The sequence below is a fragment of the Ctenocephalides felis genome, unplaced genomic scaffold (assembly GCF_003426905.1).
Source record: "Ctenocephalides felis isolate EL2017-DRISC unplaced genomic scaffold, ASM342690v1 CF-g0.4_SCAFFOLD_02910, whole genome shotgun sequence".
Taxonomy (NCBI): Eukaryota; Metazoa; Arthropoda; class Insecta; order Siphonaptera; family Pulicidae; genus Ctenocephalides; species Ctenocephalides felis.
The window spans coordinates 10,589-26,520 of record NW_020539064.1 but is presented as its reverse complement, the minus strand read 5'-3'; the positions used below and the strand labels follow the sequence as shown (position 1 = coordinate 26,520).

Here is a 15,932-nt window from a genome sequence, read left to right as displayed (position 1 = left end):
TAAGCAATTTAAACCAATTTTGGGTTTTAGAGTGCGCAACATGAAACATGTTCTAGATAAAGTTGGTGATAGTGAGATAGAGATATGATCAGATCACTTTAAATTATTATTAATATGGATACCAAGAAACTTTGATACTTGCGAAAAATTATATGCTGATTATATGATGATGAATGTTTATTTGAAAAAGATAACGTGTTAAAATTGAATAAAATGATAAAAATGACAGTTTGTTGACATATTTTATTGCAGGGGCGTAACTACCCCCGAGCCAGGGGGACCCCAACGAGCGTAATCAGAAAGCAAACCTTTTTAAAAATTGAATAATTTTAACGTAGTTTGCATTTTCGTTTGTTATCGAGATGTATTGAACTTCAACATGTCCGCTAACGCTTTAAGAGAATTTATTTTTTTTCTTCTTTTTTTTTCCTTTTTATCAATTCAATTAGTAAAACTTTTTCACGTTCGATAAGTTAACAAATCTATAAAACTAATTCAGATTATACATTCTTCATCGAGAATTGGAATTTGGAATTTTTATATTTATATTTATATCGTTTTTTGTATGTTGTTGTTACTACTTGAATTGTCTGCATGATGCGTCAGTTTAATGTATAGATTTTGATAAATATGGTCAACTAAATCAGTTTCAGATTTCTTTCTTCACTGTTTAAAAATATAAGTTTTTAATCTGAAACTTTACAACAAGCTAGTAATGATTTACAAAAAACTCGTATTTTATTAAGTAGTCTTTTGAATAGACTGTGCGAATTAACATATGAAAATTTGATGATAAATTTTATATTTCTATCAATATATGTTACAAAGTCCAGTATAATATTTTATGCATTACTACCTAATAGGTATTTTTGCAATTTATGTATGGTATTTAAGGAAATTTTAATAATCTAGTTACATATCAATATCAATAATGTTGACAATAAGTGAAAAAAAGGAAAACAAAAAAAAACACTATTCGTTCAATTATAACTTACAACTAAGATAACACTAAAGCTTAATACTAACTAAAATATATTATTATGAATAAGTGTAACTATATCTTTTCCAAATACTACTGCTCTATCAGGTGGTTTGGCAAAGCGTATTTGCCATACCATATCATGTCTGGTGTGATTCTTCCTAGGCTTTTTATGATTGGATTTGGACTATGTTTGCAATTTTCGAAGAATTTCGCCGTCATGTTGATTATGGTCTCTTTAAAAGGTTGCAGATTGGACTTTTCATGAAGATACTTATTAGATTTGTAGTGTTTCGTAATTGGATCTCTCTGCTCATTTAGTATTAATCGTAATACTTTATCTTGTAATATTTGCAGTTTATGAATATTACTTTTACATGTAGTGACCCAAATTTGTGCCGCATAGGTGATTATCGGTCTTATTAATGTGAGATATATTGTCCTCTTATTTTTTGAGTTCAGAACACTGTTTCGACGTAGTAGTGATTTTAGTACGTTCATTGCCCCGTATGCACTACTTAATTTATTTTTAATGTGTTTTGTGAAGGTTAGTTTTTGGTCCAGTGTGACACCCAAGTATTTGACACTGTTTTTCCATTCGATTGGTATATTTGTTACTTGTAAATTGTTATATGGAATACTTCTTTTATTACATTTAGAGAGAATTATTGCCTCGGATTTTTGGGCATTAATTTTAAGGTGCCACAATTTCGTGTAGTTTATGATCTCGTTTATATGTTGTTGAATTCTCTCTATTATTAAAGTAACTGATCTTGATGAGCTTAGGATTGCCGTGTCGTCTGCAAATATCAGCATGTCCGTTTTGGGGGAAACTGGAATATCATAAATATATAAGTTGAACAGTTTAGGTCCAAGTATAGATCCTTGAGGTACCCCTGCAGTAACCATTTTTGGATTTGAAAGTACATTACCAATTTTCACTTGAAAATTTCGATCACTGAGATATGATATGATAAATTTAATTATGTACTTTGGGAATTTTAAAATAATTAGTTTATAGATTAATCCTGTGCTCCAAATTGTGTCAAAAGCTTTCTCAATGTCAAGTAACACTAGTCCTGTATATGAAAATTTATTAAAATAGTTTGTTGAAGGAGTGCAAATAATTTGCAAAAAAGATGGATTGCAATAACAATTTTAAAGAACAAAATACAAAAAATAATGTAGCGTTATTATCACACGATGAGAGAATTTCAGATCCGAAATCTTATTTTAATGTATACTATTGCTGTTTGGATATATTAATTTCACAAAACAAACAAACATTTCAAAAACTTTGCGACGTAAGTAGTAACATTTGTCTTTTTGAAATCGAGAATTAATAAACGTTTCCAGAAAACTGTCGACTGAATTACTGTAAAGAAATATTGTAAAATATTTCATATGATCATGACCGATTGATAGTTCGAGAAATAGGTTTGAATGCAGAAATCTAAGAAATTTATTCCATTAAGGGTCAATGATGGATGCAATAAGCTTGCATCCAGTTTTCCCAACGAAATTACAGTATGCATTTTTTCTTGGCCCTTAATTGCAATTTACAATTAAAATCGCAACTGTTTTTTTTATATTAAAACCAATTAAAAATTACGTAAATACTTTAGGGCATAAATGTCTACCAGACCTGTATGTTCCTAGAGACAGAAACTTTATAAAATTTAAAGATCACTAAATAAGTCAGTTTTTCATAAAAAAAAGGTAAGAAGAGAGAAATATATATGGAATCATTTGTGAAAAGAAAAGAAAATTAGATAGATAAATAATTGAAATGATAAATAAATATTCTTTTATTATTGTGAAAAAAAATGTTCTTCTTGAGGGGGCCTCCAAACAAATTTTGATACAAGGCCCCGCCAAAGCACGCTACGCCCCTGTATATTGTAATAAAAACAGAAATAAACTAAGAAAACTAAAAAAAAAACTAAAAACTAACTAAATAATACGATATGATATCTAAATAATACAAATAATATGATACTACGATATAAATAAAACAATATAAATTAAAAAATTATTTCTTTACTTTCACTGTTACTTATGATATTTTTGGTTACCTGAATATTAGCATTAGTTCAAAATTGGACATGGATTTGACAATAATCTCTTGGTCGTCTGTTACCTGGTGGATGAGGTCCTTAACATTTTTACTTTGGTCAGGTGAGATGACGCTAGTGCGCTAAGGGCCTTTACGGCTTACTTCAAAATTTAGTACAAATAACCCTAAAAACACGTTGCGGACATTTTGAAATTTGTCATCAGTAGGGTCATTACTGATCCACTGTTACCATATGATGATTTTGGGATATGAATTTCTTGATTCTGATTGCAGAATAAAGTTAAATAAAAACATTGAATAACAAATTTAAAAAATCCGAATAACTTTTAAAAAAATGTATGCAATGGATGCATGATATTGCCAAATTGTATTCTAACTTTTTTAAATAAAATGTCTCCAACATACAATCAGTAGGTGTTTAGTTTTTATACTGATATGTAAGTAGTTACAATATAATATCATTTAATTTTCATTATACAGGAACCAGAATTACGTACTTTAGAATCTTACTGCCTGCCAGAGTTAAAATGCCATTAGATGTCAGTACTGTGCTAAAACAACCAAAGCAAACTTCAAAATTTTCTAATAATCATTTTTGACCGCCAGATGGCATTTTTTTTACTTTTTTTACTAGATCTCCGAAATGCTAGACCTGCCTTCATGAAAATTTGACCAGTTCTTCAAGTAAAGCGTTTTTTGAATTATTCAAATCGGACGCTCCGTTCTTTTAAAAACCGAGTTACGGTTTCTGGCACTTTTTGCCCCATATCTCCGCAACGGCTGGACCTGCCTTTGCCCAAAACTAATCAGCACGTCTCCTTATCAATACAAATCGAATGTTTTTTTAATTATTCAAATTGCTTCATCCGCATTCCCGAAATCGTCGACGAAAATTTGTATCCGCACACACACACATACACGCGCACACACACAAATACACACACATTCATTTTTTCTAAGGTATGTCAAAATGTTCAGATGGATTTGAAACATAAAGATATATAAAAAAAATATTTTCGATTTTTCTGCGATTACTATAACTTGCCCTACGGGAAGTTAATTAAATATCATCATATACGTAAATATGATGAAATGAATATAGACGTTTCGGCGCAGAATAGCTGCCACTAGGTGACGCCTTAGAGTTTTTGCCTATCTACTATCACCGCAAAATATAGAATGGTTAAGGCTTGGGTCACCTCTTGAGACCCTTAGGCATACTTACCTGGCGTGGGGGCTACCGTGATCAACAAGGCGGTTCCCCCAGGGCGAGGCCCTTCCATTGCACCTCGGTAGGGTTGACCCCTGCGATTGTCCCTAATGTGGATAACTCGGGCGCGCAATTTTTGGTAGTCGGGACTGCGTACGCGCTGTCCCGGTAATAAACTCTCAAATTTCAATATAATAAAAATATATCTGTCACTCGTATAATATGTGTCTCTTCATGAACGGGCTTTTTTGTCAATATTTGAATATTTCTTAAAATATTCGCGACAACATTGAACTGCCTAACAGCAGAATCTAGTAAACATAACTCTACAAGACCATGATATCTATTTTCAAAAAAGTTTCATAAAAATCGGCCATTTTTTATTTGTTCCAACCCCACACCTAATATCTGATGGTAGTTTTGTGACCTATTTACAATAGAAAAATGAAATAATTTAGTGCTTGTTAAATAATTTGCGTTCCCGATTCACATGCTGGAGGTTCCGAGTTCGAATCTCCGGCAAGAATTTGAAAAAATATTAACTAGTTAAGTTGGAATAATAATAGAATTATGAATTGTAATAAAAAGATATGTATGTAAAATCAAAATGTATAAAAATTAGAGAATTAGAATTAAAAATGAATTGAAGTAAGAAGAATTTAGAAGAAAAAATGAGAAGTATAGAAGAAGAAGAAATATGTGGTTAGAAAATGAAATGAGAAGATAGTAAATGAAGAATAAAGATAAGTTAAGAAGTATAGAAAAAAGAATAGGAAAATTGAAGATTGTATAGGATATGTGATCGTATAGAATAATGTAGGTGGCTACTAAATGCTCGAGTAAGCGAGGCCAATAAAAAAAATAAAAAAAATAATTTGCTGTATTGTATTGTGCAATACAATTATAATATTGCAATTATTAAATGCAACAAAATATAACAGCATTACAAATTACGAATTAAATCAAAAACTAGCTGTAAGTGGAATTCTGTCTTAAGGCAATTAAGACGAAGATCTGAACTTTCTTTTCAAAGCAATCGTACTGCTTTAACTGCATAGGGACAAAATATAAAGCGCGTAAGCGCCGCGTCGCTGTCTAACGCATAAGCATTGGTACGGAACCCATAGGAATGTTAACAAAATGTATACTTATTATTAAAATCTCTATAAAATCTGATCTGATCTGATCTGATAAATTTGATGTGCATATGTCTAATGATCATTTTTGACCGCCAAATGGCTCATTTTTTTACTTTTTTCTCCATATCTCCGAAACCGCTAAACCTACCTTCATGAAAATTTTATCGATTCTTCAATTCTGTCAATACAAGTGAAATGTTTTTTGGAATTATTCAAATCGGACGCTTCGTTCTCTTAAAAACTGAGTTACCGTTTTTGGCACTTTTTGCCCCGTATCTTCGGAACGGCTAGACCTGCCTTCGCCAAAAACTAATCAGCACGTCTCCTTATCATTACGAATCGAATGTTTTTTGAATTATTCAAATCGATTGATCCGTGTTCCCGAAATCGTCGACGAAAATTTGTATCCGCACATACATACACACACATACACACACACATCCATTTTTTCTAAGGTATGCCAAAATGTTCAGAAACCCCTGAAACGTAAAGATATATAAAAATTTTCATTTTTGATTTTTTTGCGATTACTATAACTTGCCCTACGGGAAGTTAACTAGAATTGTGAATAAAAATTGAATGGTCTATTGAGTGGCTAAAAGTAAGGTGACCATATTTTATTTAGTCAAATACGGGGCTGCAATTTTTGATTATGCTAATCCGATCCGAATTTGATGACGTGGAGGGGGGGCTTTAAAATAACAAGATATTTAAAAATACAATAAAAACTGTTTTAACTGGTTCTACAATAAGAACTTTATTTATCTATGATAGTTGATTTAAAACTTTATTTATCTATAATAACACTATTTTATCTAAAATATTACACAATAAAATATAAGATATTTTTATATCAGATATAGTATAATATCATATATGTCTGTTTTCATTTTCGAGCCTTGTATAAATTTCTATTCAATTTTCTTCATAATTACTTAAAATAAATTAGCAATTGTTGGTTAACCAATATTTGTCCCATTAATTTATATTAGTTATTTTAATATTAGGTTGTCAAATATCTCCCTTCCGCCTTTTTGTATTATAAACAATACAAAAAAGCGGAAGGGAGATATTTGACAACCTAATATTAAAATAACTAATATAAATTAATTATTAAAATATAAATGAATAGGATAAATTAATTTTTTTTTTGAAAACAAACAAAAGATATAAATGCGGGACAAATATTGCTTTTACATAAACCCGGGACACAAGGTGCAAATCCGGGACTGTCCCGGCCAAACTGCGACGTATGGTGGTTACCTTACTAGACAAGAGCCTGAAATAATATCTATTATTATTGATTACGGCTTGCTTATGAATAAATGAATAAATAAATAAAATAAATACTAAAAGGGCAATATTTCTTTCAAGCAAGTGTCTACAACAAATAATAAGGTGTATTACAACATACATGTTTAAAATAAAATAAAAATTAGTTGCAATTTATATCAGCAACGTTATTATAATATTCGACATAATGAAACTTTTTTAGCTGCAAATATAGTAAATGGAAAACATTTTTTTTACTATATTAGCTATAAGTAACGCATCTTGCATAACATTTACAAAAACATTAACATTTTATTTTAAGAAATCTAAATAATACGATATACAATATCAAAATAATACAATATGCTCTAGCAATAAAAATCATAAATTAATATGATACTATGATATAAATAAAACAATATTAATTAAGAAAATTATTCCTTTACTTTCACTGTTACTTATGATATTTTTGGTTACCTGAATATTAGCAAACAGTTCAAAATTTGACATCATTGAGTATTTGACAACGACGACAATCACTTGGTCGACTGTTACCTGGTGGATGAGGTCCTTAACATTTTTACTTTGTTCAGGTAAGATGACGCTAATGTGCTAAGGGCCTTTACGGATTACTCCAAAACTTAGTACAAATTACCCTAAGTACACGTTGCGGAGGTTTCAAAATTTGTCATCAGTAGGGTCATTACTGATCCACTGTTACCAGATGATGAGTTTGGGATATGAATTTCTTGATTCTGACCCGCTCGGTTTTCGGTCATTTGCAACGACGACCGGACTCCGAATATCTGATGGTAATTTTTATGACCAATTTATAAATATTATTATTTAAATTAAAACACTGAAATGCTTTGATACATATGCAACAGTTACTTATGCCAAGTCACAAATGGAAATTATAACTGTGCACTTGTGATTACTAATTATAGCACCAGTACAACAAGTCTAAGTCTGTACTTAATGTTTTAGAATAATCAGATTGCAGAATAAAGTTAAATAAAAAATAAAATTGAATAACAAATTTAAAAAATCCAAATAACTTTTAAAAAAATGTATGCGATGGATGCATGATATTGCCAAAATGTATTCTAACTTTTTTTAATTAAAATGTCTGCAACTTGTGATCAGTAGTGGTTTTTTAGTTTGTATACTGATATGTAAGTATACAATACTCCAAAGTAATTATAATATAATATACTTTAATTTTCATTATACAGGAACCAGAATTAATTACTTTAGATTCTTACTGCCTGCCAGAGTTAAATTACCATCAGATGTCAGTACTGTGCTAAAACTACCAAAGCAAACTTCAAAATTTAGTCTGGACAACGTCGAGGCAACCTTCCTGCCGTCTTCTGTAACTTTTTTCCGCACCCATTGAGGTAAAATATTTTTGGAAGCCTCGTTTTTTATTAAAAGACGAGGCTAATATACAGTTTAAACTAGTTGTAAGTGGCATTTTGGCTTAGGCAAACTGGATGAACTTTCCGACATGCGTAAAAGGTATGGGTTTGTTAAATAATACTCTCATCGACGTTTTCTCAAAAACGACTGACTCGATTTCAAGAAATTTAAAAACTATTCCTTTTGGTTAGTTTCTTGATACGATAAGCTGAACCGTTTTTTTTAGAAAAGTGCAAAAGTTCAGCCAAAAATTCTGAATCAAACTTTGTTGAAAATAATCCATGGATAGATGATATCTTTGAATATTTGATAAAAATAAAACGGCAGAAACTTCGTGCTCATTAAGTTTGGGCAAAGATCGGTCAGGCCGTTTGTTCATAATTAATTGTAAAAAAAATTAACGACTATTCTAATGAATCTTTGCATAGTGCTTTCAATTATAAAAAGTGGTTTAATTATAAAACGTATAAGTAATATTTGGATTTATTCTGCCGCAATTTAAACTAGTTGTAAAAATGCAAAATATTTCGAATCAGAATCAGACTCAGACTCAGAAGTGTGTATTTCGTAAAGTGCTTTACTTTATAACATTTGCTTATTAACTTCCCGTAGGGTGGTTATAGTAGTGAACCGAAATTGAAATTTTTTTGCATTTCCCGACGTTTTGAAGGTTTTTGAACATTTTGGCATACCTCAGAAAAAATAATATTAACTTCCCGTAGGGTAGTTATAGTAGTGGACCGAAAATGGAATTTTTTAGCATTTCTCGACGTTTTGAAGGTTTTTGAACATTTTGGCAAAAATGAATGTGTGTGTATGTTTTTTTTTTTGTATGTAAGAAATACTTTTACGCATCCCAGACTGGTGTTTTGTCTGGGTATGTCGGGCTCAACACCGCCTGGTATAATACCGACTAAAACCTTCGCTTTGCCCTTGCCTCTGGTCCCCACGGAAACCGTCTTTAGGCATTACTTCGTAGGGGAAGGATCTAGAATATTTTAATTCTCAATTTATTTCATACTCATAATTTAAATGGGCAAAGCAGCAAAGCACCATTCGCCCTTTCTCTTTCCAGAGACCGCAGGTTAATTAGCACGCAGGTCAATCCGATTTGAATGATCTAAAATACATTCAATTCGTAATGACGGGGAGAAGTGATGATTAGATTTTAGCAAAGACAGGTCCAGCCGTTCTGGAGATACCGAGCTAAATGTGCAAAAAATAGCAGTTTTTGAGAGTACTAAGCATCTGATTTGAATGAATCAGAAAACTTTCTGCTTGTTTTCACAAAATAATTGCTGTTGAAAAAAAATATTTCAATTTTTTTGGCTAAAGTTTTAATGCTCACTTATATACTTTAAATAAATAATTTTAACTTCTATGTTAAAATTATTTATTCTATGTAATTCAGTTTATATTACTCTTATAAATATTAGACAATGTTACAGTATTTAATCTATATGAAAACATTTAATATTTCTCGATCATATTTCGGTTTGGTACGGAAAGTTCCAGAAATTTGCCTTAAAGCACGATGCCATACACAACTAGTCAATATTGGTTTTAATTTAGATATTTCTTAAGTACAATAAGCAAAAAATAATTAATTTAACATCCACATTCAAAATTTAAATTAAATATCATACACGCAAAAATTATTAAATAAACCTAGACGTTTCGGCGCAGAATACCTGCCACTAGATGAAGCTACAGAGTATTCCCCTATCTACTATCAACGCAAAATATAGAATGATTAAGGCTTGGGTCACCTTTCGAGATCCTTAGGCATACTTACCTGGCGTGGGGGCTACCGTGATCAACAAGGCGGTTCCCCCAGGTTGAGGCCCCTCCATTGCACCTAGGTGGGGATGACCCCTGCGATTGTCCCTAATGTGGATAACTCGGGCGCGCAATTTTTGGTAGTCGGGACTGCGTACGCGCTGTCCCGGTCATAAACTCATACATTTCAATAATACAAAGATATATATTTTACTCGTGTAGTATGTGTTTCTTCACAAATGTTTCATTCTTTATACCCCAATTTACCCCAATTAACTGTCATTGGCGGCTTGGCTTAATTGGTTAAAGCGCGTAGTAGTCTAGTAGCGAGAAACTTTTCCTATTTTTTTTTATATTAGTATTGACGACAACTTTGATAACTCCAACATATTTTCATAATTCTAATATTCAATAATATAAATATTACAGCTTACAAATTACAAATTACGAATTACTGAATTCAATAGTTAGACCTATAAATAAATTTGAATGGTCCATTGAGTGGCTAAAAAGACAATATTTCTTTCAAGCAACTGTCTGCAACAAATAATATACAAGTTGACTGTAAACATAGCAACAAAATTATTTTCATTCTTACGGAATTTGCAAATTGTTTATTACAAATCGTGACAAGCATTTTAAAATCATCATATGTTATTTAATAACAATGTAGATTGGATCTTATAATTTTAAACGCTTATTGTCACCATAATTGTTGATCAAATCCAATTTTAAAAAAAACTAGAGCAAACGCAACACATTTTTTTAAATCAAGCCAGGAGTTCACTTCAGTCTCAAACGATTCAGAATGACTTGAAACGCTGAGAAAACATAAAATTAGCAAGTTCTACAATATACATATATCTTACTCTGTCGCTCTGCTCAGTTGCGTATACGTCTCTCTCTTTCGCTCTTGCGCAGTGAATACGAAACGTATAGCCGTCTCTTTCGGTCACATACTACTCATCTTTCGTCTCTCTCTTGTCTAATTCAAGTTAATTCGGTTTGTATCTGCTTTAGTTTATCTGTACAGTTGCAATTCGGTGTTGAAGTTATAAAAATATTCATAAGTTCCAAACCGTTTGTTCTATGTGAATGATGTTTACCTACAGCAACTCCGTGTACTTGAAAAACGCATTTGAAAACTGGCAAAGAAATTTATGGTATTTATCAGAAATACATTTATTTATTGAATTTATGATAACTTGTAAAATATTTGTGTAGTATAAATAGTGTATATGTAAGCAATGAATAAATTGTATTAACATCCAAAAACTCTACAGCAATTGGGTATACTTTAAAAAGGCGCCCAATTAAAGTTTTTATCAAATGTTCTATCATCCAAGACGCTTCTTTTGTATCTCCGACTAATATTCAACAATTTCAATCTCCATAGTCCCTAAAGTGACTTTGAAACTCCCATCTAAAATTTTGACCCACAGTCGATATTTGCCAGCAGGCAGAAAAAATTTTGGCATCTTTTCTTCATCCATATGCATCTTCACGTACAAATCTTGTTGCAAAAAGTTCAAAACATCAGTTTTAAATTAGGCAAAAACTGGCATAAACTTGTCTTTTTCTTACTGGTGTGAATGGGCATTTCCTAGGAAATTTGTTCCCAGATGCGAATACGGCGTCTCTTATCGGTTTTGCCATTCCGGATAAGAATGACGACCCTAGCCCAGTTTGCCCATCGTTATTTAGCCCTGAGAGTAAAGGACACAAGTTGAACTTCATAGGACGCAATTGTTCCTCGTAGTTATTTGACACGTATTTGTACAACTTGAGTTCGGCCTGGGGAAGAATGGGGAATGATATAGTTTTGCCCTTGAAGTGGAAGTTTAATAGTGCATTTTTTTAAATTTAGCGTTATTTTGTTGACAATTTGTTTGTAAACATATAAATAATCATATACAGTATAATAGTATATTAAATTTGCTAACTTTTTGTATATACCGATTCTTAACTTTAAGAACAAAATTACACTCTTTAAGAATTCTTGAAATTAGAAAATTTTTGCACACCATCTTGACTAGGTTAGTATTTATAGGGTACTTTATTAGCAATTAGCATTGGGTAATTTATTAGCAAGTCTATAAGTTATTAAATACATTCAAATAGTATATTAAATTGGCTAAATTGCTACATTTACTAATTTTTAACTTCTAGAACAAGATTATTTTTGAAAAATACTAGAAATTTAAAAATGTTAATACGCCATCTTAGTTTAGTTGGTGTTCAATGGGTGCCCTTTTTTACGTTTAATCTAATTTTGTTTATAATTTATTCTCAAACATATAAATTACTAAATACAGTAACATAGTATATTAAATTTTCTATATTAATTTTTTTGTTTTAATGAAAATTTACCCTGTAGTCTTCGATGGTTTTGATGACAGTTCCATTAAAAATGACACTTGTATAAGACCTGTTGTATACTTCAATTGCACATTTATGCCAAATTATATAACTTGCATTGACATAATCTATTTTTATTGAACGCATAAAAATTCGGTAGTTTGTCTGGAAAATATAAAAAAATTAAATATATATATTACTGTGTTAATATATATTTTTATTTATTTCAGATAAGTGCATTTGTCCATTGTGTTTCTGCTGCTTCCTAATAGTAAGTAATTTTTTTAGTATCACTTTTATATTATCAGTTATATTTTGGCATATATATATATATATATATATATATATATGCATACAATTTTTACAAAACTATATTAAAGTTAACAAATTCTTATAAACAAAATACATCGTTTAACTCATACCACTGAAAATGATCATGAGGCGTTATTGTTTTATTTTTCATTAATTCATAATTAAAGTTTCACACAAATCTGAAATTTGTGTGAGTCAAACTTTGAGATGTATATTACGTCTACAAATACTAAAGTTGTTGAATTTTGGGCAACATTTTGAATTAGTTACAACTTTGTCCAAAAAGTGCACAAACTCTTTTAGAGACACAACTAATTTTCTATGATGACTTGCTTCGAGTTGAAAATTACGTTTTGTTTTATTTTTTTACAAATAAACCGTTTATACTACAAACTTGTAATTCCACATGGACATACCTATGTATGTCTACTATGGTGATAAATACTAAAATTTGTAATTTTTTTAATAACATTTTGTTTAATAACAACTTTGTCCACAAAGAGCACAAACTCTTCTAGAATTATTTTTTCTAAGGCTTTGTATAAGATATAACGTTTTGTGTTTTTTTTACAGCCATTTGTACTACAAACTTTAATACCTAAGTATGTCTACTATAGTTACAAACACTAAAATTGGTGAATTTTCCGCAATTGCTTGAAATAATAAATATTTTTTCAAAATTTGCATTGTCTTTCAGCCTAATTTAAGTAGCACACCAGTGTGTTCGGTGTACAAGTAGAGTTTTTTTTAATTTTAATTAACACACCGTTTGTGCAAAACACGTGAAATTTGCACACAAAATTCTTCAATATACAAGCTATAGCTACAAGTACTAAAACTGTAAAATTTGTAGCACTCACAAAAGTAATTAGCTATTTTCTGTACACTATACACTTATTTAACACACGAGTGACAAAATACTGACAACTAATTATAAATTTATATAAAACTTGCTAAATCTATTTTTATAGCTTAAATTGGTATTGACAAACATTTATTAGCTACTTTTTTTGGTTATTTAATAAAAAAAAACACTCACCCAGCTTTCACTATTTTGAATAAAACAAAACATCCACAAACAAACAATTAACATTTGGTACTTCATGTTTTTTTAAATACAAGCTTTTTAAAATAAAACTAGCTATTGTAGCTACAACTAAAGCATTTATTGGCTGCTTACAAAAAAGCAATTGACAAGTTCGTTTATTCGTTTATAACAAATCGTGACAAGCATTTTTAGATAATAATATTTTTGTTACTGAAGATTTGATCTGGCAATTATATATTTATATATTTTATTGTCACCATGATTATTGACGTCCGTAGGTACCATAATGTATAAAATGCACTTGGGTATCATAATCATCACTAAATACTAACAATTACCATAATTAATGTAATTTAAAAATATTTTCCACGAACTAAAATTAAAGAAACAACTTTGTACGGAACCCTATTGCTTTAATAAGGTTTTACCCCACAGAGATTTTTACCATACGAAAACATTTTGGGCCCAAGTATGGCCCTCTGTACTATTTACAGTTGCTTCGCGAATACACTAGCATAACGCGTATACATTCATTTATTATATGTGCTGTAATTTCTAAACCAATAGTCCAATTTGAATAAAATTATCGGCAAATTTGTACAGAATTGAATAATTTATAAAATTGTCTGACACCACAAATACCTAGATCGACTAGGTATACCTAAAAAACCTAATTGTAAACAAAACTTTTATTTCTGTCCAGATTTGTGTTTAAACGCTAATAAATCATAAACCATTCGGTGGTTATGAATGTGGCCTTAAACAAATTTGTTGTAAAAGAAGACTTTGAAATTGGTTCAAAGGGCAAATAATTCTAGAGCAACTCGATGTACTCATAAATAAATAATGAATATAAAAGTTATTATTTCTGATTTTTATAATAATTATTTTCGATGCTTAATTTTTAAATTTTGAAAAATTCGTTTGATATGAATGAAGTTTTTGGAAAAATTTGTACAAAATTATGTAAATTCTTAGAATAAAATGAGATTCTTACTGTTTACCATTTCGTTACGTATTTGTTACATATTTGTTACATATTTGTCTGATTCTTACAAAATGTTCTGCAACTTTGTGCAAAATTAATCAAGTTATAACTTTGTCTAATATCGTAGCCCTATAGCAACTCGGTATACTTTAAAATCGATACAGAAAATAGAAAAGCAACATATTTATTGCAAAAACGTTGTATTCACGTTATTTTTTATATAACTTTTGAACTATTAGTCTGATTCTTACACAGTATTCTGCAAATTTATATAAAATTAATTAATTAATAACTTTGTTTAATATCGCAATGCACGACAGCAACTCGGTCTACTCTAAAAATGCAATGAAATATAAGAATTTATTTATTTATTACAACTACATTAATTTCTTCAACTTTTGTCAACGAACGTTTTACATTTATATAAATATATATTAATTAAAACTTTCATATCTTTTAAACTATTAGTGTAGTGAATTTACTAAGAATTAAATAGTTAATCAAATTTTCTAACATCAAATGTACCTACAGCAACTCGAAATGTTCGAAAAGTGTCATGAAAGATGCCAATACCATTTGTTTACTAGAACATATATTTAGTAATTCTAGTAAATCTTGTATATCTCTTGAACTATTAATCTAGTATAAATAGTATATTTGACAAATTTTCTTAGAATTAAATAGTTAATGAATTGTTCTAACATCAAAAGTACTTACAACAACTCGTTATGCTCTAAAAGTGTCATAAAAGATGCGAGTTTAATTTGTTTACTAGTGCAAATATTTAGTAATTCTAGTTAATCTTCTATATCTTTTAAACTATTAGTGTAGTGTGAATAGTATATTTGACAAATTTGTTTAGAATTACATATTTAATAATTTTTTTCAACACCAAAAGTACCTTGAACAATTATGAACGTTATGCTCTAAAATTTATGAACAATTATGAACGTACCTTGAACGTTATGCTCTAAAAGTGCCACAAAAATGACAATGCTATTCTTTTATTAATACATTTAGTATATCTTCTATATCTTTTAAACTATTAGTGTAATTTGAATACTATATATGACAAATTTCTTTCAAATTAAATTATAAATAACTTCTTCTAACATCAAAACACTCTACAACCACTCGGTATACTTTAAAAAAGCACTTGAAGATAAAAAAACTTTCCTGGAATGCATGCGTGTATGTGTGTGTGCGTGCGCGCAAGTGGGTGTGTTAGTGCGGATACAATCTTTTATCGCCGATTGCGAGAGAACGGATGGACCGATTTGAATGATTCAAAAAGCATTCGGTTCCTATTGATAAGGAGATGTGCTGATTAATTTAAGGAAAATGCAGG

General features: G+C 30.1%; 2 non-coding genes across 2 annotated transcripts; both read left to right on the top strand.

The window, feature by feature from the left end:
- Positions 1-4,273: 4,273 nt before the first annotated feature.
- LOC113381474 lies at positions 4,274-4,435 on the top strand. The gene has a single exon (XR_003367546.1). It is a non-coding gene; the product is annotated as a U1 spliceosomal RNA (small nuclear RNA).
- A 5,451-nt stretch (positions 4,436-9,886) lies between these two features.
- LOC113381475 lies at positions 9,887-10,048 on the top strand. Its single transcript, XR_003367547.1, has one exon. It is a non-coding gene; the product is annotated as a U1 spliceosomal RNA (small nuclear RNA).
- The last annotated feature ends 5,884 nt before the right edge of the window (positions 10,049-15,932 follow it).